Below are 26,166 nucleotides of genomic sequence, written 5' to 3'. Positions count from 1 at the left end.
CTTTAAGCAACATTTTTTCCATTTTATATTTTAGTTATTACCATATTATAGAAAGCAATTATTAGAAAAAGTTCAAACAGTGTATACTGCAGAGTCTCAGAGGAATGTATGCAGTGTGATACTGTGCATTGTGAATTGTGATGTATCTATATATGAACTGTTTATTTATTTTATTAATTTATGAGTTGTTCATAAGCACACCACCGGTGAAAAAGCCTTGATAGAATAATAGTTTTTTTTTATTTTATATATTAATTGTTAGTGTTTATTTTAACAGCTACGCAGATTAATCTCATCTAACTATATTTATATCTTTTTTTTTCAATTTGTATATCTATAAGGTGTTCTAACTTCTAATGTCCCACACTGTAGAGTGTAGAATTATTCAAAAATACAAATAAACACAATATCCGATAGTATAGATATTATATAAATAGCTTTAGCCAATGTGATTTAATGAACACCTAATGTTAATTTTTTATAAATAATACATATTACATTAACATTAGACACATTAAAGTTTCTTTACTTTATTTGTATGCTGAGTTTACAAAATTATATTTTACAATTTACATACTTGTCCACTCAAGAGTGACTATGGCTACTCGCTATATTTTTTTTTAAGAGTTTCGTAAACATTTTAACTATAGGTACTCACTTCATCAATAAATTTCTAGATGCTAAATTTAAACTGAATGTTATACGTTGATTATAGGATTCTAATAAAAGTATTAATTAAGGTATTCAATATTCATATAGATATTTTATATAATATAAAAGGATAAACATATTGAAAATATACAACATTAGATATATATTTCATTAATTTTGTATTTTCCTGCAACTATCTACTACGTAAATTTAACGATCATGTTATTTTTACATTTTAACTTGGTTAAATAATTATTCCTTTTTTTCTAAATAATGATAATTTTCGAGATGTAAATTAAATTTAGTATCAATAATTTATCACTTAAAATTTATTTTGATTTTTGATTATTGGACATAATTTTATTCCATATAATATTCTACTTCAATTGATAAGAAATTTTTAAACTCTTTCTATTTCATTAATTTGGTTTAATATTTTCTAATTTTTTACTCCATTAGTCATTTATTCAAATGCGCTTTTGAATTATTTGTAAGTTTTTCATTAAACCTGTTTTTCTTACCATCGAGTTAATTTTGCTCCCTATTTAGGTATTTAATTAATTCATAATATTTTTATATTTTACTATTTGTATTTTGTACTAGCTTTCTACTTTTCACATCGAACGGTGAAAATCTTTCCGTTTTTTACATAACTACATACCTAAATATTTCTGACGAACATAATGTGTTCTATGTTCGCTTCAATAAGAAATTATTCTGATTGACTAATGTTTTATATTATATCTTATTTGTCAACTATTAGCTCTTTTATCTTTCTCTTTTGTGGATTAATATATTTATAAAATCTAACTGTGTTATTCTCCCTGCTATACCTAATGATTTTAATTAAGACAATTGATAATTTTATATGCATCTTTGCTTTTTTCTCAATCTATTATTTTATATTCTACTTGGTTCCTAAGAACGTTTTGTATTAAATTCCAGATCTTAACATTTACAGAAATTTGTTTATTTGCTTGTAATATAAACAAATTTAGAGCGAACTATAAATCCATTTAATATCAAAAGGAATTCATTCCTTGTTTAAAACTATTGGTATAAAATCATGTACTAATTAGTACTTATTATACTAACATATTTTGATTTCTAAAAATATTCCACGTGGAGGAAATAGTACGATTTAATTAGAATTTTTTTCAAAAATTCAATAGGTAAATTAGATGTAGTAAGTAGTATACCATAAAGTATATTATATACGTTTTAATTTAAATTTTTCAATAACACGCAGAACATAAAAGAATTATGTTTTTACGTATATATTTTTTGAATATTAAAATCAGTAAATTGTTTATTTAAAATAAAACGAATCATAAAATTCCATTAGTGCATACTAATAAGTAATAAGTAATAACACACTATATACTTGTCACATCTAAAACTTTGTATAATCTTTTTCTTTGACCTTTACAACTATACGTATTAAGACATTTTTGTAACAAAAATAAATATATTGATACTTTAGTTGAAAATAGGTCACTGAGTGGTAGAAAGGGAATCTTTACATTTGAAAATAATATAATAAATCACTATATCCGAAAAAAAGGTAAAGTTTTGATTAAATCTATACGTAAATAAAACTTAATTTCTATTTTAATGACTAATGAATCTAGATAAAAATCATCCTTGTAAAATCATAAAACTTTCTTTTCTACATTAGACACTAAACAGTTAGATTAAAATTATCAAATGCTAAAACTTATTGAAATATTATTATAAAGTTACCTACATTAACGATCAACTAAATTATCAAAAATTTATGTTATTAAGACATCAAAAATTATTTATAATTATCGATGAGTAATGAATTACGATAAAAAAAGTTCGAGGTAAAAATGTCTTAAGTATAAAAGTCTTAAGCATCAAAAAATGCAGGGTAGTAATAAAGTTCATGGTATAAAAAGTATGATATATATATAATAATAATATTTAGAATAATTTATATAAAAAAAAAAATCAATAATTATAATTACCAGATCATCGTTAAACAAAAATAATCGAATTAATTATTTATACAAAAATAATATATGTTCATATATAATAATTTCTATAAAGTAGTAATACTCAGTTATATCGTTATCATTATCACCAACAATTAAGTTGTAGTATTGTCGATAATAGTACATACAAAACTATTAATTATTAATTTTATTGGGTAAATTATTTAATTAAAATTTGTATCAATATACTAATTGATTCGTTTATCGTGTATCACATTATATTTTTCTTTTTACTTAATTATTTACACTTTTTTACCACGAAATTTTACCTATAATCCATCGTAAGTAATAATTAATAATAATCACGCAAAAAATAATAAATAAATAATATTGTGTTAAAGTGTAATTAAATTAAGCCATACAATATTTTTTTGTTTCCTACTTTGAGGTTTGAGCTATTCATTTTACCGATAATGAGGATTAGTTATTCAAGTAAACCATAAAAAAAATGAGTAAAGGAAAAAATTAAAAATTTAGTCAATAGTTTAATTAACTTTTAATAAAAAAACATAATCCTTTTTGGAAATAAACTGCCACACGAAGTTACATAATAACAATCGTTTGACGAATACAAATTATGCAATAATAATTATTTCGTCACTTTCAGATATAAACAGAAATCCAGTTGATGGCTTAGTAGCCTTAATTCTTCGGTATTTTTGCAATTTTAATTTTAAACGAACACATTAATAAATTGAATACAAGCAGTATACACTTTATACGATTATCGTACATTGGTCCACATTGTCCACAACAATCAATTTTTAATTAAAAATTAAAACAATTTATTTTAGATTATCCGCAGTTTACATTTCAAAAATCGATAGATATACATTGACGATTTTAAATTGGTAAAATCGGATAAGCATTTTACGTATTCAAATCTGGTTATTGTGCTAAGTATTGACGATGTCATGTCTCCATATGACCATACGTATAATATTAAGGCGCATTCAGACGAAGCGGCTTCATATTTTAATGCTGCATGACATAATTTTCGCTGTGCCTGGACTCTATAGAATATAGATAGTAGATTTTATATTTCACTCAAAATAATCCTCAGACTCGATTCGTGTACTATTAGTTTTCTAACCTCGGATTCGATTAGTATATGTCTCGTTTGTACCCGCAGGACTGAATCAGTAGGTACATTATTTTTTTCTCGTTCAAGTAAAAGAACTCAATTAGTATACAGCGGAATTCTTTATACCGTGGATATTACACAGATATACAAAATTACAAAGCATACAAAGACGAAAGTGTTGCACACAAAACGCTTAGAGTTAACTGACAAAACATAAAAATTATAAATATTTCATAGAGACATTGCGAGAGAAACCATTTACCTATTATGTGCAAATAGTTTGCACGTATTGTACTGTACTATGTCCTATCGCCAGTCTTTCGTGACGTTTCGTTTCACGGTCGTCATCGCCTCTACGCAAGCTGTGATCCATTTCGACGAAAGCTAAAAACAACTTTATTTTCTAATAATCGAAATCGAAACATAAAAATCGCAAAAACGATATTATTCTACAAATTCAGAAATCATAATAATACACGATAAAAATGTACTCCATAATATTGATATTTAATAGATGATTATTATTTTTTTTATTTTTACGTAATTTTCTCAACATATTTTTATATGAATGAAAATAGACATATTTTTAAAAAACTTGACGATTTATAGCTTCCCGGAAGCTTATGTCGGGACATCGCGGGATAGACTTTTGAATTACGGTACTTTCCCGTATTATACAGGACGTCTGGCCACCCTATTATATACCATAAATACCATATTATAGTGTTATAGGTACAATAGATGAGCATAATATATTAAATAGTTACCTATATTGATATTCTTAACGTAAGCACAAAATCAAATCGTACTATTTATAGGTTATGCGTTAAGACCTACCTTATTAAATAATTGTTACGCATTTTTATTTCATCGACTTATATAAATTTCATTCAAGAAGAAATTCAACGATAGTAAATTTTTTTTCTCATCTGATACTATTTGAACTTTTGGTCTTTGTGATTTGATATATCACCGACATAGAATTACGTAAATGCCACTAAACAGCAGCGAGCTCTTAGCTGAAATCATAATGCTATAAATACGAAATAGGAATATTGTTGTTATTAATTTATATTATTTATTTATAAAGACATATAATTATAGTGTGACACCATATAATTCACATTTCACACGCCATGTCTTAATACATAACACATTTTTAAACGTGTGTTCTCGTAAGTACTTATATTTATACTCTGATTACTTTATATATATATATATTATATATATACAAAGACAAATTATGAATTGTATTTAATCACTCACCTCCAGATTTACATTTATAATTTAAATTGATTCATTTCAATAAAATATAAATATTCACTCGTAATAATAAATTTATCGATTACTAATGGATTAAGATGATGTAATATCGATGTTATAATAAATACCTATAACTTTCTCATAAAAAATTAGATATCTATTGAAAGTAATCATATTCTAATAATTTATATTATTTTTTTTTTGAGCTTTATTTTTATTAGTTATAAAATATACTTTAAATTATTTTTATGTAAGGTAAGTAAGATAACTCACATAGATAATTACGAATTCAACGATTGTATTATAGGTTAACTTAATTCATAAATTTTAAATTTTAGGCATAATATTTTTGTATAGATTTTATTGTGTTAAAATAACGTTGTTCTTAAAAAAAAAAAAAATTAAAAAAATGGCTTATAGGTATTATACTATAATAATGTATTTAAAATTGTGTTAATTATATTGTTTATGCATTGTATTTTAATTAATCTCACATTCTCCTCACTTGATTTAAATGCTTAAAATATTTGTATCTTTTCGTTTGATCTGATAACGCTTAGCGTGTACTGAATAACGGCCTTCTTAGTTCTTATCAATAAACATTGGTCACATTGAGCCTAAATATCACGTATGACTATACACTAATAACGTTCCATTTAAAAATTTACTCAACAGTGAATATCACTTATTAGTTATAGTATACAATATACATATTATAATAAGAAGTTAATACATTTAAAATACATCCACTTCTTAATTAATGTTAGTTATTCAATTAAAACATTACTTTACATTGTTAAATATCTACCTACATGACTACGTTTTTCGTTAATATTTAAAATATTTACACAAAATATTCAAATAGTTTAATATTTTATTACTAAACTATGTGTTAATCATTAATATTTTTGTATTTTGTATAAATATATATACTGCGTGTATCCAATGATGAGTTTTTAAAACCTAAACCAAATATTTTAAGTTTAAAATTCATGTAACGTTTGAATTTCAGACCACTTTAAATTATATAATTATACATACCTATTTAGGGTTCTAACATTAAAAATTAATTATTTAAATTATCATCATTTTAATTATAATATGAACGTTTTTAAAAATATTTCTATTTTTTTTTTCATAATAATACTTAAATTTTCCTATTTTTTAAAACAAATCTAACTCATCTCATTTCATTTAACTTAGCATATATTTTTTAAAGATTTCAATACATAAAATTTAAATTTTGAACGAGTTACTTAGTTATACGTATTAAAGTTTAGATAATAAATGAACTAGTGAGCACAATTTTTTTAGCATATTTCTATGCTCATTCAATTTTAAATATTTATAAAATTATACCCAAGTAAGTAACTAGGTACTCGTTCGAAATTCAAATTTTAATAATTTTATGATAAATATTTTGCTTAGGATTACGAATTTAAAAGTAAATGATATAAATAATCAAGTTATATTTTAAACTATATCATCTATATACCTATTCTATAATAATAAAAATCGATGTTTGTTTGTGTAAATTTGTATATTGTATGTAATCTGCAACGAAGTATATCATATTTATTGTTCTAAAATGGCCAATGGGTACCGACATAAACGTCAGGCGATGGGTACATACTAATTAATTAATTATTCCTGTACTTACCTAAGAATATACATATCGAAGTAAATTTTTTAATTTTTGTATTTTAAGTCACAGAAAACTCCCTGCAAGATCATTCAACTAGTATAAAATAAAATAAATATTATTTCTATTATCAAGAAAATGTAAATTATGTTGGGCATCGGTAGTAAATTAATTAACATTTTATATTTTAACTTCGTATAATTATCAATTATTTTAATGGATAATGATGAAATATGATAATTTTTAATACATAAAAATTTAATTAATTTCGATAAAATTTTTTCGTGAGATAACACTTCATTTATAAAATAAGCCTAGTTCTTTCTAACTATGCACAGCTCTTAATTAATCACTGCAGTATGTTAATCCATACAACTCTACACATCGAAAATTTGAATTATTTTTGTTTAAATCTGGATAAGTGAATTTATAGTGAATCGTTTTAGATTCTGAACGGAGTGATGAATGTATTTTTTTTTTTTTTATTATTGAAACTTTGTGGTTTTACAATTTATTTCAACATTTACAAAATAGTGAATCGTTAATGAACATTATAATTCATTAAATGTATACTTAATTTTCTAGTTCATTTCAAATGTCACTAAAAGACATTCTACCAACTAACATCTATCGATATCAATGTACCTATCGTACATTCATAAATCTGATGTTTGTTAGAAAACTGATTAAAAAAATAATAATAATAAATTAATAACTTTTAACTAAAACCAAAACGAGAGTTATTGTTTGTTTTATAAATTTACTATAATAAGTGTTTTCCTTGTCAAACACCTAGTCATAACCTATAGGTATAATTTAATGGGGATGCCTAACTATTAAAAATTTGGTATTTAATTTATAGATTTAGGTTTCGTTTAAAGTACATAATATTGTCATATTTTAGGAAATAGATGATAAATGTTTTTAACTGGGATAAGCGTCAAATTAATAAAAAAAAAAAAAAAAAAAATAGAAAAAATAGAAAAAGTTTAAAGTTAATAGTTAACTAGCTCATTTAAACTAAATTAATAGTTACATAGTAACCACTAACCAACAATTAACTTACAATTAAGTTTAGTTATTTCTTATGTAGGTATTTATATAAATAGCCAATTGATAGATTAAAATGTATGTCTATAAGGTAAACAACTAAGATATTTTTATAGAACCATTTCGGCTAATGGCAACAAGAAATAAATTTAAGAATTATATTTTTAATTTCCTTAATGTATCATCAATAATCATTTTATTGTATTTAATTATTTAAAAATCAACAGAACTTATATTTGATTTAAAGTAACTAGTTATTAATTATTAAGTTAATATTAACTATATAGTTAAGTAAAGTTATCCCAAAAACGAAAGAATTCCTTAAATTTAGAAAATTATACGTATTACATGTAAGTTATTATAAACATTATTAAGTCTTGAAGATATCAATAATATTATGTATTATTATTTATTATTTATTCGGAAAGCAGGCATGGAATGTACAATTATTTATATCAGGTATTCTATAGGTACTCCGTATTCAATAACGATGTTATTTAGATAATATGCTGTAGATTTTGTAAACTAAATTATAAAATGCAATACACTGATTTATCATCATTAGTCTATTCGAGACTAATGAAGTAATGTCTATGTTATATGCATCCTATCTACCCCAAATCACCTCGATCAACTTATATTTATGTTTCCAGTGGTTTGATCAGGTGTAATTAATGAGAGTGTATATTTTAACACATTAGACATTTTCAAACTTCTCAAATTTCTGAGATTATCAACTATATAAAATACAATGTATTAAATAACTTCTTACTTTTAAACTTTTTGATATCTTATCATAAACAATTTCCGAGTTTATCTGTGAGAGACAATAAGATTAAAATACCACTGTGATCACTATAATATTGTAGCCATTATAATCATTGTAGGAGACTAGGTTTTATTCAAATTATCAAATTTCAAGATAAAACGACTAGGTCAACTCACACTACTACGTTACTACCTAATACCTATACGTCACCATACGTGTAATTATATAATTTTTGAAAACATAATAATTATTTTAATAAAACCATTTTAATCGTTATTTGATTAAAGTATGGTCTCAATGGTTTCATTGCTAGGTCAATAATTAAATAATAAACATTTGTTTAGCGTTCAATGACTTGTCATACTTAAACTATATTGAAGTAATGAAGTACTTACATTACATTAGTATATAAGAACACTTACGACAATTAATGTTTTATTTAGAGTTTGCGTTGTAACAGATGTATGAATTAGCATATTGACTAAATAGGTAGGTACACATTTTTAGCAAGTCATGAATACTCTTGAAGGTTAACAGTTTAAATTAAATATTACGCGTACGTAGGTATGTATTGCAATAAGAATTAGTTAAGTAAGTAATTAAATAATAACTTTGTAATAAGAGATACCTAATCAGAATTTATGATAACGCCTATGTAAAATTCTTATTATTTTTATTTTTTATACAAATGTTAGCGACTAATCAGTGATCAATTATACACCATACTATAATGTATTTGCATACACTTCCTGATAACGGAAGCATTTAAATAGACGATTGGTTCCGCTATATGTTTTTATGTAGGTGCCAGGAGAGTATTATAAATATAATAATTATATTTTAGTAGGTAATTTACGTGATCTAACCTAGCAAATAACGAACCATCCGAATTGTATTATGGACGTTGTTTTTCTTGTTCAAATGAGACTGCCTTAAGGAGGTTATAGTGTGATGTATTATTTATTTTACCAATATAGTATAATATATATTAATACGTAATAAACATTTTTCTTTTAATGACAATTGAAGAACTTAATACGTAGTAAAACGGTTGCATCCGAAAACCGCACACTTTTGGTTTCGACCCGGAAAAGGTGATCGACAGACATAAATCGCAAGATTATCGGTCACTGTGTAACAAAATACCTCAAACTTATAGGTAGTGGTTAAAACCGCACACTATTCTTAGTGTTACCTAACGGATAATATAAAATAAGATTATAAGATATAGTTACTGCAATAACCATGCTAACACGTTTTAAGACTTTATTAAGACACTCTAGTCCGTATTATTGCATATATAGGTATATAATAATATAGTGGTTAAAACGTAAGTGATTTTTTGCATTTTTATTCAAATATTATTAATCAGATATAATGTATTTTAAAATTATCGATAGTAATAAAAAGGGCAAGAGTATATTACTTGACAATTTTAAGTGGGTATAGGAAATTTAGAGCTGATTCAGATAGTACATTATTTTTAAATTAGAATACTCGTCTATACGTTTATTTTGTTTAAACAAATTATAAATTATAAAGTATACATACGCATATACATTTTAAAGTATGCGATTTTCGTCTATTGACCTTTTTGGGGTCGAAATTAAAAGTGTGTGGTTTTTAGATACAACAATTTTAAAAATTATGCGGTTTTAATCTACCTATTAAATGAGTATGGTATTAACCTACCAAAGGTATGCGGTTTTGTTCTGTATTTTATCGCAAAGATACAACTTTGCCACTTTGGAGTCAACAAATAAAACTTATCCATAACGGTTAATCAACGTATATTATTGTAATTATATATTATTATAAAGCTTTTGTTTTACAATCAATATTTAATCTTTTTGGTTGCACTTCAAATTCAAATTTTTTCTGTTCATCATCACATTTTGGAACTGTAAAAACGCGTTATTATTGATAAAAATGAATAACCGGAAAAACTTGAAATTTTCACTAAATAATCATAAAATCATTTATTTGACAAAATAATTTTTAAAATATTTCGACCTTTTTTATAGGTATTTATTTAATTAAATAATAATTGCAATGTTTTAGCAAAAATAAATTCAACCTGAAAAATACGATCGCTCAATCAGTGAGGATCCTGCAAAGATATTCGGTTCGCAGCTTAGTAAAGGATACCTTATAGCCTATAGGGCTTAGGATATAAGTCATATACGAGTACATTGTACATTATGCATACGAATAGGGTTTATCGTGAATTTAAATTCTGAATAAATAGCTAAAAATCAAATCGTATTTTATATCTTGTGTCCGATACTGAAAATTACATATTGATATTATATTTTGTTTATAGTTAAAAAAAGTAGGAAGGATTTTATCAAATAATACGATGTCTACTACATATAGCTATAGTATAGGCATATTAACGCATACGATATAATTGATACGGATTACAACAGGGTAATAAGAATAGTATTATACAACAGGAATTTAAATTTAAAAATAAAACCATGAACATACTCATAAAATATGTTCGCGTGCTCTAAATTTAAGTCAGTGTTATATTTTGTTTAATTTTTATATAAAAAAAGAAAGATTTTTGTCATGTTTTATTAATTTTTATATTGAGCAATTATACTTATAAATCTTGAACAAATTAATATAACAATTGTAAAAAATATACAACCACATTAAACGCGCGTGGACATATTTTTTTTTTTTAAAGAATTTCTCATCGTTTTACTTATTTGGTTTTCTTTCTGTCTAGGATCGTTAAATGTGTCAATATTTCCTAAAAATACACGGGTATTTTTTCTATACAGCGTATTAAAACGTATTTTTCGCTTATACTTATAAGCTACATTAGTACATTACACGGAGTACGTATTCAATCGTGAAAAAATGCAACCGCACACAAATTCAAGCCCTGTGTTCAATAATGTCATGTATAGCGGCATGTATACATACTTAAGCTGTATAACCTATAGGCAATAATTCTAAAACTTCAAAGATATACACGACTATATGGGCTTAATCGATTAATAGTAACATACATACACTCCGAGTAAAGTAGATATTTATATATATATATATATATATATTAACCAGCTATAATGTATTTCATACTTACATATAATGTGTGCTGTGTATACTGTATACCTAGTCGCGATGTATTATAGGTACACACAAATACAATATATATACTACCTATATAGTCGAGTTATTGCGTTGCGTGGTCGTCGCAAGTGAAATTTTACGCCGTAATAATAATAATAACGATAATATTGTTATTATAATAATCTATATAGTGCCTAATTTTTGGCCCACGGCGAAGTGACTTCCACAAAGTCGTTTGTCTAGGATAATGTTATTGAATCGTATGTATTATAAAATATAATAAATTGTTCTCATATACGACATAATTATGTAATGCAGTATACCTATTATTAAGTATTATATATAAATAATAATATGTATTATATACATTTGAGTCGGTATTTACATCGTCCCGTCGTCTCGTTATTACTGCAAAACGATTTTTTTTCACCAGGAAAAGAACTGGACGAAGGCTAAATCGATTTATTAACACTGCTCACATGCACGCGCACTGCGTGATGGCGTGGTGCACGTTTAACAGTATTCGCGCGGTACATAATATATTATATATAGGCAAGCAATAACACACAGCACACACACACACACACATGTCACATACAAATATACATAGATAAGTTAGGTCTGTTGGTTGGTAGGCCAATGTATTTTCTACACAGTTTAATGCATATATAGGTACTAGATATACATTATATTTTATTTTATTTACAAATAGATATATTATATACCTACATTGCAATTTGCCAATCGTAAAGTCAGCATTGGATGATAATGACGCGTGTGTCTAAACTCTAAAGTATAGCATATACAAATAACGCTCTGTACTTAAATTTATTTATAAATAAATACCTAATATCGTTGTATACCTATTATTCCACATAATTCGTTGTGTATAGGTACATATAGGTACATATAAATAAATTATTTAACCTAAGTGCGTATGTGTGCGTGTATATTATATAGTTGTCGACAGTGACGGCTTGCGGTGGGGAGACGATTTTCGTTGACCTTGCGTGAACCTTGGGAAGTGGCATCGTTATATTACATTTTATTATTATTGTCGCAAGTTCTTTTCGTTATTATTATTACTACTTTACATCCCATTCCCCCTGTCCGAAACGAACCTGTCGTACAGGAACAGTGTTTTACAATATTATAGTAATGTATGTGTAAGTAATATATTATAATGTTTGCATGGTAAATACTTGACAGAATTATTCACAAAATATATTCAATACGACTTCATATCGTAATAATATTATATTGGATCTATGTTAAAAAAAAAACAAATAATACTTATTTTAATTCAAAATCGTTCTAAAAATCTCAAAGTTACCCCATTGCAAAAATATCGTACAAAATGTAGGTACTTTGTTTTGTAAAAAGAAATTGTTTTTTTCTATACTAGCTGGTTTTTGACGGAACACGCCATATCTGTAAATAGCTATTAATTTATTAGCAATATGAATACGGTATTATTATATAGTGACCAAAGCGTGAAAAGTGGCGAATACACAACACCCCCTTAACCCTCTATAATGGCTACCTACTAATAATAATTATATATACTTATATTATTATTGTTGTATATCAATAATATATTAGATAATCATTATCATGGCGTATCATTAAAGTGTGCCTCCTGTTAAATATTAAAGCCAAACAGACAAATGTCGCCGCCACCGTGGTTCGCACAATATACCTGCGTCCTGCACTCCGCTAGCTGTAGTTCTTCATTATATAAGTACTAGATAGTAGGTAGATACTACAATACACGTCGCTTGATATTGAGATAATAATATATTATGATTATGATTATTATTAAATATTAATAATATTAGATAGGCATTGTTACGTTATGGTTTGTATATTATGTGTTGTGTTATTACTTATTTCTACCGGTTGCCAACCATCGTTTCCAGTTGGCAGCCCAGCATATTACACCTATTATATATTGTTTCGTTCGCCGTTTATATGCGTCGCATCATTATTTAGGTACATGTAGTATACTATATTATACATAGGTGGGTTAGGTACAAGTAATATTATATACACATTATTGATATTCGTTCGATAGGACGGTGGATGGCGGCGTGCAAGAGAAATATTTCTGTTTTCGACTGCCGTCGTCCTCGTCCGCAGGTTCAACGGTTTCTTTCGAATGTGTGCGATGCGTTTCGTTTTGTTTGTGCTCTTTTACACACTGCAGGCTTCCGCAGATCCAATCTGTGCGGACATTCCGTCGGCGAAACACATCACCGACTCAGTAGTTTTGTCATTCCAGTGTTTCGCGCATGTGCAACAGATCTCTTAATTCGTCTCAATAACATATGAATTATATTTTATACCTACTTACATACCTCAGTAATAGCCTATACCTAACAGTAGTTGTGGCAATATTATAAACTAGGAATTAATAAGTTATTATTATAACATTTTCGAAAAATTCAATTATTATATCAAAAACGTATTCGTATTCATATTCGTTTTAAATACATACTAAATATTTATTAAATATATTAGACGACATATATGTTGGTATATGGTAAAAAATCTATTATATTCCAACCATAAAAAATTTCAAAAATACTATACTCTATTCAAATGTTTTGATACGCCACTTATTACTAGAGTCAAAAATAAAGAATAATATTGTTACGATCAATGATTTTTTCTTGTAATAATTATACCTACTCAATTACTACAGTGTTTGCTTCATGATCCATTTTTCATGACAAACTACATTATTGGGAAACATAACAAAATATTTTGACAAGTAATCGCAATTCGTGACATCGGTGCTGATTGAACTTCTAATGTAAATATTATATATATTCCTCAGTCAGTGTCTGCAAGTAAATATTTGTTACCATATAATCTCCAAAAATATTGATTTAGTTTAAGTTATGTCTTATGATTAACCACTAATACAACCAACTATTATAAGTTTCCCTACTATACAGTCGACGATGAAAAATAATATTAGATAACAACATACGTACATTAAGTACACTGTACCTATAGTGTATAGTATGTAAATAGTACTACTTGTAATCACGTAAGTCTTAAATTAATTTCAATAAACAATAACAGTTGACGATTTAATTAGATAGAGAAATTACGCTATCACTTTTCTCTAGAAGTTTGAAGAGATCTGTGGTTTTAAGTTCGAGAATTAATTAAGAGCGCCGCACAACTCATTGTGCATCTCTATTATAAGATTGACACAAATAAATTCTTACCTTTATGCAAGCCGACAGCATGTCATAGAATCATGGAATTCTAGTTGCAATTGTTATATAGGTAAAATACACTAAGCAACCATGCATAATCTTTAAGTATGTGAAAAAATGAAATACACTAATTATTGGTCATAAAAAAGACAGACAGGCGTCGGCGGGAAGACGCGATGTCGGAAGACTTAATACAAGTGACTTGATATTGACAGGACAGGTGGTGTCCAGTGTCCACGCACTAAAGAAATAATGTCTTACTAATCAATGGGTGACAGGTGACGTTAACTAAAGGAATTTGAACTTCCAAAGACTATAACCTCTCTCTTTGAAGGCATTGAAACAAATTCATTTTTTAGCTATCCGTCGTCTCTACGGCAATACATACATACAGTGAGACAGTGAGTCATATATTATTAAGAGACCAATATTTTAACCATAAAATACGTTCTGATTTACTATTATACGTAAAAATATAATGATAGTGAATGTGTTTTGTTCCTTTCGTAAATAGTGGCTATCCTTTCATGCAATCGGTGAACGAGTCATGATTTATTATGTTTATCTTATAATCTTAGATACAAAAAGAAAGAATCATATATCCGTAATAAAGTTATATCATTAGTCATTTCATAATCTACTATTTCATATTTGTAATTTTATAGAAATAAAAGGTTTATATCCGTATAATGTACATAAAATAAAATATATATTTGATGAAGTTAACCAAGCTTTGCCGAAGTGATGCATTTATTTATATATTTTTACTAGTTATATTACCATGTATAGATACTATTTAGTTCAGCTATAAACCAACTATATTATATATCTTTACATTTTATTGTATCTATCATTGATGGTTTTTATTTTCTGATGTATAAATGGTTCTACCGTCATTGCATGTATTTTGTTTTATATATATCAAATATCGTATAACTGTACATCGATCTCCTACCAACTTGAACTATTTGAACACAGAATGATAACTAGAATTCGGAAACAAAATAAAAAAAGGTGACGTGACGAGCCGCATTTCAAACTCCGATGAAAAAAACTCAAAAATATTCAATTGCCTTATTGAAAAAAAGAAACAATCAATATACGCGCCCTCCCTTCCTGCTTTCTCCAAAAATAGAAAGAATTCTAAGATATTCATAGGGAAGAGAGTATTTGGAATAATTTGATAAAAATTTAGAAAAATGTTCGATTGTCTCACTCGTGAAAACTGGAACATCAACAACTGTTTTTTACGTATATATTATATATAATATTATTATACATATATTATATAAGTATACACATTTTTAATGTTTGGGTAAAAATCAAAATTAGAAGGCCGAGTAAAAGGGTAAATACGAAGATCTATAGCAAACAGATGGTGTTTGTAGCTAAGAATATTTTTACTGTTATAAAATATATCTACTCTTGCCTAACAAAATCTATGCCTCAGAATCATCGACGATTAAATAAAATACAAATATAAAATTTAAGTAAAATAAATAATATTAAAATATAATTTAATATCATCATAAATCATGTAGCTACATTTTTATTAGACAAACATGTTTTTGTTATAATTTTTTCTTGTAATGTGTGTGTTATTGATAAAAAATAATTAATAATTACTGAAAAAAAAATCAATATAAATTATCTCGTTGCTTTAACGTTACATGATGCGTCATTAATTGATCATTAGATTTCAACGCTTATACAGTATATTATATTGATATCGATAAAAATTATGACGATCATATCGTAAATCGTAATAGGTACAGTTCGTTTATTGAAGCTTCAAATAGCATATGCGTGAAAAACACTCTAATATCAAAAGTACCAGTTATTTGAGATTATAAAAATAATTCATGAAGGAATATACTCTCCCAGTCCGTGTGAACACTCATAAATACATTAATTTATTGAAATATTATTACTTATAGGAATATTAATTATACATTTATACTTACAGAGTATATTACTTACCAAATAAAGTGTAAATAGCTGTAGGTAGTTTGAAAATTCTCGGCGTTAACATATACGCCATCGAAGATTAATGAGTATTTTTTTCGTAGTTTGACAAGATTACAAGAATATTCTTAAAAAATTGGTTTTATCGTCGCAATTACCCCAGTGGACTATTTATAAGTTTCAATGACACGATGCAAACATTACGTTCCAAAAGTATCTTTTAGACGGGTTGTCTTTAAAAAAAAAAAAAAACAATTTCGAGGTGAAAAGAAACAAAACAATTTTAGGTATTTATAGGTTTCTAATTTTTAATGTTTCGAATGTACCGCGCATTACTTATTTAATAATAATACGCGTTTCGTAGAAATAACAACTACACGGCGTGATAAACAATTACGCGTGTCACAACTTATTAGGGATGGAATGCACGGATTTGGCACGACGTAAACGGAGAATAGGAAAATTGATCTCTCTCGTTTAAACGCTCTTCCATGAGACACCGCGTACTTACCTACCACGATATTTAGTGCGGTATGCGGTTACGTACTGTTGAGAAATCGTGTGTATTAATAATAATATATATATATACAGATAGGGACACATAGCCGAGCAACCAAACAAGCTTACATCAGCAAACAATTGCTTAAATTAAGACGGAAATCGTCATCCCACGCCCGTGTCAAATCGTTAAAATAGCACGACGACGGACTCGCGATTAAATTAAATAACGTTATGCTCGACTAAATTATATCATATAAATGTATATTATAATATACCTATTACATTTATACTCTCGTCGTGTAATGTTTTCGATCATTCGTGATTCCATAAACCTTCAATCATCATTCATCATATCACACGATTATTATTATAATCGTCATCATCATCATCAGCAGCAGCAGCATTACAATTATTATTATATTAATGCGCCAACCTCTCTTCCATTCGTCGTCTTTAGTCGGCATTGTAGCGACGACTATACGGCGGCAGTGGTGGAGGCGGCAGTATAGTGGCGGTGACCGTAGCCAAAGAAAATAATACGACGAGCGGCACGCGGCACAGTAACGTCAATTGCCGTCACGAACGTAATTTTTGCAGTTCCGTCTTCACGTTTTGATTTTGATTTTAGTTTTTCACCGCTTTTCTCGTTCCGATTTCCGGTCGATTCTTCGTTTTTCCAATCCGCCGTCGAACACATTTCGATCTCATCGGCGTCAACGTTGTTGTCAATGGCTTCAAAAAACCGTTGTTGCACATTGCCTACAGTATGTACATTGTACTTGTCTAATAATAATTAATATTGTCTTGGTCTAATCGTACGTAAGAACACAATTATTACCTACTACAATATATTTTTAAACGCCATAAATTAAGTATTATTATTACGTTTTACGTGTTTCGTTTTCGGTAGCGAGGGGCGTCTATTTCGTCAATAATTTAGTGAATAATTCACATAGGTATACATTTTGGAATAATAACAATATTAATTTTTCCTCCATTGGTTGCCTGCGGTAGTTGTATGTATTTACTATTTATATCATAGAGTAATTTGTATTACTGTATGGTTTATGCCAGGAGACGAAGATAACAGAATCGTTGCGATATCTGATAAGACAAAATTAAAAACGATTTGCCCTTGAAAGTAAAGCCTAGTAGTTTGGTCGATTTATTAACAGTTGTGAATTTGCGATTGCTCTCATGCTTCAGATAAGAGTGCTTAAAAGTCTTACGCATCAATAGAAAAATTAGCATCTAGTTAGTAGTGACCGAAAGCATATTTAACGTACAGGGTTCATAGCGTTATAATACCTAGTTATATTATGTTGGTGAAGGAATCGTGAGTTATTTTATTATTTAAAAGACTATAAATTATTATTTTCATTCCGACGTGTACAAAAATAGTTTTCCAATTAAACGTGTCTTACTATACCTACTACTACGACGAAATTGATAAAATATCCTTACTTACGTGCAATCGTGTGTATTATCTTCCGTGTTTTCTTACTTAACGATCGATGAATTGTAATTTCTAAGAATTAGGTAATTTATGAACTCGATAAGAAATCTTACTAAATTTATGATAACTAAAATTTTATTTAAATAATAATTAATTATTAATTTATAAGTATGTACAATTTAAATATAGTTTATGTAATGTGGACAGAATTGAAAAAATATAATCTAATTTTATCGTTTTTATAGTTTAATTTGGATAACAAATTAATTATTTTATTTATTTTATGCTTATTGTAGTTCCCATGATTAAACACGTTTTATTATTTTCAATATTAAAACCTTAACTGCTTAAATTGTTTTTTCTTTAATTTTCTATCAAATTTAATAATATGATATTTTATATTGTTTGTATTAGGTGAAGTATACATTATAAATTTAAATATTTTATCGAGTTTAAAGTTTAAGTAAAGTATTCGTAATGTTTTTATATGTGTAAGTAAAATACTAAAACTGATCTAGGATTTAGATAATATGTAAGTATTAAAAATAATAATTTATGTCAATTATTTTAAACAGTATATATTATAAAAGTTCTAAAATATAAGAATCATTTTTAGAAAGAAGAAGGAAACCATTGTTTAGCACATTTTTTGTGCCATGATATACTAATTTTCCTATTCCGCTTAAAGTTTTTTCAAACTAGTAATGATACATACTGTATGTTTATAGTATAGGTATGTATATCATAACTATCAATTATTATTTATGACTATGGTGTGATTATAATAATATAATTATACATCGATTTATACTATAATTAAAAATATGGCCCAACCATGGTTAATTGTGTTTTATCACTTATAAGATTTTGACGTAACTATAAAAATTAAAATGTACACAGACGTCCAATGTATTAGTATAATTGTATCTTAAATATAGTTTTATAATATAACCTATATTTATACCTATACCAATAAATACAAAATAAATGTTTTTAATTATTAGATGAAAAATTTAAATAACAATTATAACTTTGTCTACGTTGTGCTTTTGTTATCAATACTAAATAAATAGAAATGATGTCAGCTACCTATATAACACTGCACAACATATTCCCCAGACTTGAGAGCGCCAGCACGGTATAATTATAATATACGTTGACGTAAATTTACAGTTAATATTGTTTTTACTATACCTAAGGTACATACTCAATCATAGCGAAAATGTAACTTTAACTTTGTTTATTTAGTAATGATTGTTATTTAATAATATTTTTAACATTTTTGTATCATAAAAAATTACTATTTGTTGAAAACAGTAATTCTTATAACTTCATATAATATATTATATATAGTTACAGTTTGACCGTTGACGTTAAAATGACGTAGGTTAGGATTCATTTAAATTTAAAATACTTTAAATAAGATCGGAAGTTTAATAACTTTGGCAACATATTGTCTTGTTTTTGAAAACGCTTGCTTTTTTAAAAATAATTTGGCATAAGTGTTATTCTACTAGTATATATGTCTAAGAGAGAAATTTAAAATTATTTTAGCCAAATGTTAAGTAGAATTTTATAGAAATACATTTAACGAATTCAACTATCCATATTACATATATTTTCGTAACTATTGTATTATTGTGACGATAACAGATGTAAAATGGGGCTACTTTGAAAATTGTTGTTAGTTTTTTTGGTTTTATTTTCCATTTAACTAATGCTATTGTAAAGAAACATGTATTAATAAATTTCTTTACTACAAATATCATTTCTCTGCAAGAATCAATAAAAAAAATTTTTTTTTTAAATCTTAACACATATATTTTTAAAGTTATATGTAGCTATCAAAGTTTGACCTCATAATATGGGGTTACTTTGATACCCCCTATTTTTATTCATTATATCAATGTTGTTTTAAAAAAAATTTTATTTTAATATAAGCGAAGTGGGGATTGATACATATTTTTTTCTAAACCAGTTCTACTAACCAGATGTACTAAACGACTAAATATTAAAAACGATAATTTGTACAGATTATCAACTATACATTTCATAACAAAACCTCAATTGTCAAAGTAGCACCGCAATATCAAATTAACCCCATTTTACCAGTGGTTGAATTATGAATTATTTTCTTTTCTACATGTATTGACGTTTAAATTTCTATTATTTAGTAAGTTAAGCAAACACCGCCCTTCAGGGTCATCAGTCAAGTATTTTATAACGATCAGTGCAAATTGCTTCTCGTTGACCTTACTGCATCTTTTAGCCTGATTATCTTCTATTAGTTTTTATCGTTCAACGGACTCGAAAATGCATAACATTTATATATATATATATATATATATTATACACATATATATATATGTGTGTGTGTGTGTGTGTGTGTATATAATTTTACTGAGGATGTGTACTTATATATACAGTAGTGTTCTCTCATTGTTAAAATTATTATAAATTAAAGTATTTTTAGAGTACTATGTTTTGTTGAAGTTTATTTAAACATTGTAGGTATTAAATGTATTAAAAAGGTAAATAAAAAAAAAAAATTGTTGGTTGTCTTGTTAATACGAACATGAGAAAGATTCTCGCCTCATCTTCGATTATCGATTTTTATTTTTCACTCACCTCGCTCTAAAAAGTAATATAGGTACATTTTTTATAACATAAATTATGTATACAAAATTCCACGATATTTATGTCCAATTTTTTTTTACAGTTTCTATTGTGTTCGAAACATAAATAACTTCCTGGTTGAGCCACTGCATAAAAAGGTCTAAGAACTCTACTTAAGACCCATCTATACATTCTATGGGAATAGGTAAACCTACATTATTGCTAAACAATTCTAAGAAAACCATAAAATATTGATTAATTTTCACTTTCGAAAACTTGACTACTGTTTTTTATTTTTCTTAACGATAATCACTTATTAATAATATAACAATAATTATTTTTAAAATAATGAAATTAATTAAAAATATTTATAAAAAATGCCTTTTAAACTTTAATTACCCCGTTTCTAAAGACAAATTAACCATTTTTCGATTACACCTATTATATGTACCTACAAATATACTTTTTTTTCATTTCATATCATTCTAATGAAGTTGCAAGCTGTTTAATTCTTACTTTCTACATCAGGCTTTCTCCCCCATTTTTTTTGCGCAAAGTATATATACTATATAAGATAATGTATCATCATTATTCTTCTTATATTCCTGAATAATTTCAATCCAATAAGAATTATAATAAGATTACTTATATTCCTATGCGATTTATGTACAATTAATAAGCACGTAATAAGAATAAACAATTATTATTAACGTTATATTATACTTATCAAGCATTTAAAGATATTGATTTATTTTTATTTATTATAAATTAAACAATAACTAGTAAAATAATCGTAAAAAAATATCCCAAATGCCATGCACAATTGCATTTATATGTAATTTATATCAATTCAATATGCTTTTCAGTATTTTTTCTATATTCATAAAAACTAACAACCAACAGGTTATAACATACTCGTTTTTAATAGTTTTACATAATAATATGGTTTTTAGTATACAAGTATATTTATACCAATCTTGATTTGTTTAAAATAAATAGAAACAATATAAATCTTATAATTTAATTAGTTGTTAATATATTTTTTGTAAAAGACTAAAGTAAAATTTATTTTAAACTTGTGTTCTTTAATTATTTATGTTCAACTATACAATATTATCTCTAATAAATGACATTTATTAGTGTATAAAATTCAACTATTTATTGTACTTATTCAAATATTGTACATTTAATGGATTATCATCCATATTATAATACACTACTATAATAATTGTTAATTTTTATAATGTGCGATTTCTAATAATAAAGAATAAGTATGTACTGTTTTTTTATGATATAGAAATGTGTGTTTGAATTTTAGAATAAAAACAAATTTATTCTATATTTTAATTGTATGAACTATAAATATTATAATCAACGTAATCTTTAAATAATCAAAAATACCAACAATATATAATATTACATTTTATGTTTCTTATCTGAAACTGACTGAAACGGTTGTACAAAATAATCTATACACACAGTTTTTAATAATAACTTAATTATTTCAATTATTAAATCACGATTTGTTTTTAATTAAAACTACAAAAAATAAATAAGTAAATAATATATGTTTTGTAATGTACACTTTATCAGGTTATTTGCTAAATTATTTTTAACAATTAAATAATTAAATCATTTTTAATGTGTCTTGTCATTCAAGTTTTGTGATATGATTATATTTTGATCATTCTTAACAATAAATCATCTTTAAAAAATATATCGCTTTGTATAGTTTAAAATTATTTCTTTTTTTATTGCTTAATAATATATTATTACATATTATTTATGTAATTCAATAATTTCCCTTCTGTAAATTGTACTATTAAAAAGTATTTTTAAAGTAAATGTTGTCTGGAATACTGACTAGGTATATACATACGATTGTGTTACAAGTCAAATCTAACTCTAGTTTACCTAGATAACATGTATATTTTAAAATTAACTTACATTAGAAATATTATTGTAAATAATGTATGTTATTATAGGTAGTAAGTACCTAAGACTCTAACCATGTTTTTATGAGTTATACTTAAAGTGACGTCACTCTTAATTTATGCTTTCGGATTTAAAATGATTTGTATGTATATTGCTCTACGGCAAACGAAATTGCTTTTATTATTTTCTATTAGCCTTGGTAATATTTCCTTTAGGCCTCTAAGAGTGCAAAAATATCAAGGTCAAGTTGGTTAAATACTCATGTTTTTTTAATCTCGTGTTTTTAAATTATACGTATACTTTTTTTTACAAATTCGAATATTACAGAATATAGAGTAATTAGGATTTTTTCACTTAATTTTTACTATAATGTTATGTATTAAATAACTCAAAATATAGTTTAAATCTTTAGATGTTGAAACCCAACTTTAATTATCAGAAAATCAATATTGTATTCAAACTAACTTATCTTAATTTAAAAAAAAATTTCAAAAAAGGCAACTATTACATATTACACGTACGATTTAATAATAATAATTAGTATCTACTATCTACTATCTAGTAACATTGTAATAAGTATTGATAATTTTTGTTAAACTCGATAATATAAAAAAAAAAAATGTTAGAATATGGTTTTTAATTATACTTACACATATATGTCAACATGTATATTTTAAGGAAGTACTATGAAAACAATGATATTCTTCTACTGTTATTAGTTCTCAATGAAAAAATATGTATGATATATATTTTATATGTCTAAATTTAAGCAGTAAATACAAATTATATATTTTCATTTTTCATTTTTTATAAATACATTTTCACTGTATGGTAAAATATTAAAAAATTTCATAATATATGACACACGATAAAATGGTTAAAAATTAATAGAATAAAACAATTCGAATAATTGTTAAAATATTTATTTATCAATAAAATATTAACTAATTAAGATAAACAAAATGCTAGTGAATAATACTTCATATTTTAAAAATCGATGAAAAATAATTCAATGTCGGTTTTTACATTTAAAAATAAAGGTTTATTTTTATATTAATATTTAAATGTAATAATATTATGTAGTTATGTAGCATATACCACGAATTTTACTAATAACTGATGTAAAAATGATTGATTTTTATATTTTGTTTAAATGGATTTTTTTTTATACTAATACCGTTTTGGTAATAAGTATATAGGTATGTTTTAAATGACACAAATATATGATAATTTTACTTTACTTTTGGTTTGACATTCGTTTTTCCGCATATAAATATAAAATATTTTCTAAGCAAGTATAATATGCTAATAAACTTAACTTTACAAAACATAACATCGATTACTCGTTTCAAGTCACGGTCCTAATAAAAAATATTAATTATGTATAAATATGTATATATATTATATTATATAAGCGAGTACTTACGTCTTACAGTAGTGTTGATATTTAAATAATTGGGAGTCCTATATTTTTAACTCAATAAACTAACAAGATGTATCAGATGAAATATAAGGCTTATTAGTTATTAATTATTATAAATATCAAATTATTTATTATCTAAATTTATTTCTTCTGTAGGTTTTTATTTTATAGTTTTCTATTACCAAATGTATGATTAATGGTAGATATGTAAATATTTGTTAAATAATTACTCTAAAACACTCAGAATCTATTATTAGAAGTATGTAAATATAGTTTGCCTTATAGCTAATAATGTACTTGTTAATTATACTTTACTCAATATAAATTAATAGTAAAATATATTCAATTATTGTATGTACCTAGTTATCGAATGTATTAATACATTCATGAAAAGTGTTTCGTTAAAGATTTTTTTTTAATTAATTGGAGAAAATGTAGTTTAAAGTTTGTAGATTTTATCCTTGTACCATTGATTTTTAATTTATTTGAGGTTAATTCAAAGTAATTACTTTGTAGGCCATACTCAAAAAACCTCAAAATATGTTTCAAGTATGCACGGCGTGTAAGAAATTCATGGCTATTGGCTATGCCATACTTTACAATACACTTAATTGATAAATTATAATTTAGGAAATATATTTTAGTTGTAATTATTAATTATCGTATGAATAAAGGGAAATAGTTTTTCTAAGTGTTATTAGATGTGAGTAAATACTAAATTGTACTTCGCAAAACTTGTTATACTACCCATATAAATATTATAAACAAATTATTGTTCTTATAATAATTAATATGTAAATATGATAAAATTTGATTATTTTAGTGTAGACTATTGGTTTTGGAATTACGAATTTCATTAGATTTAATCATAAACATGGATGATATAATAATATATGGGTAGACGTGACCGAATTTCATCATAATAATGTATTGTATCAATGGTCTATTCTGCAACAGATCAATTTTCTCATATCTTCCACTCTATCCATAGGTAAACGCTAAAACAATTTTGTATACAAACACAAAAGAGAATTACCTAAAATATTTAATTTACCTTGATATGTATCTGTGTGTATTATATATTATATATTCGATGATAATAAATAATAAGTGCATCTGTAGCTTAGATCTATGCAAACAATAATAACTAATAAGTAAAAACGTCGGAGTTATATACTAATTATACATTAGGTAGTTTTAAATTTTTTTTTATTTTCTTACGTCGATGTTAAAAATATTTTTATACACCTTATATCACCAAATATATTTATTTTTATAAAATAATTTTACGATTTACTCAAATAAAATATAAGTCGAATTAATAATATTGAATACCTAATATACATTTTCGTAAAATCACTAACTCTGAGTTTTACTAATTCTTATAAAATGAACGATTACCATTAACTGTAATACTTATCCATTAGATTTCTGTCGGAATTTCCATTTAATAGCGTGAAATCGCGTAATATATTG

The 26,166-nt window shown here is 25.6% G+C and overlaps 2 protein-coding genes across 6 annotated transcripts in view; one reads left to right on the top strand and one right to left on the bottom strand.

The window, feature by feature from the left end:
* The window catches only part of LOC114124617 (mucolipin-3-like), a 117,094-nt gene that overhangs the window by 47,114 nt on the left and 43,814 nt on the right, over positions 1–26,166 (bottom strand). The window lies entirely within an intron of this gene.
* Positions 1–26,166, top strand: part of LOC114124624 (trehalase) — a 98,925-nt gene that overhangs the window by 39,040 nt on the left and 33,719 nt on the right. Inside the window, exon 1 of one of the 5 annotated variants that reach the window (XM_050205972.1) lies at positions 17,864–18,024. The exons of 3 other annotated variants lie outside the window; for them this stretch is intronic. The gene's annotated coding sequence lies outside the window, so the exon portion shown is untranslated. Of the gene's footprint in view, positions 1–17,863; positions 18,025–26,166 lie in introns of those variants that run through there. One more of the 5 variants, XM_027987932.2, reaches the window with a different exon arrangement.

This window comes from Aphis gossypii, chromosome X (genome assembly GCF_020184175.1).
Source record: "Aphis gossypii isolate Hap1 chromosome X, ASM2018417v2, whole genome shotgun sequence".
In the NCBI taxonomy this organism is placed as follows: domain Eukaryota; kingdom Metazoa; phylum Arthropoda; class Insecta; order Hemiptera; family Aphididae; genus Aphis; species Aphis gossypii.
This window is presented reverse-complemented; position numbering and strand designations above follow the sequence as displayed.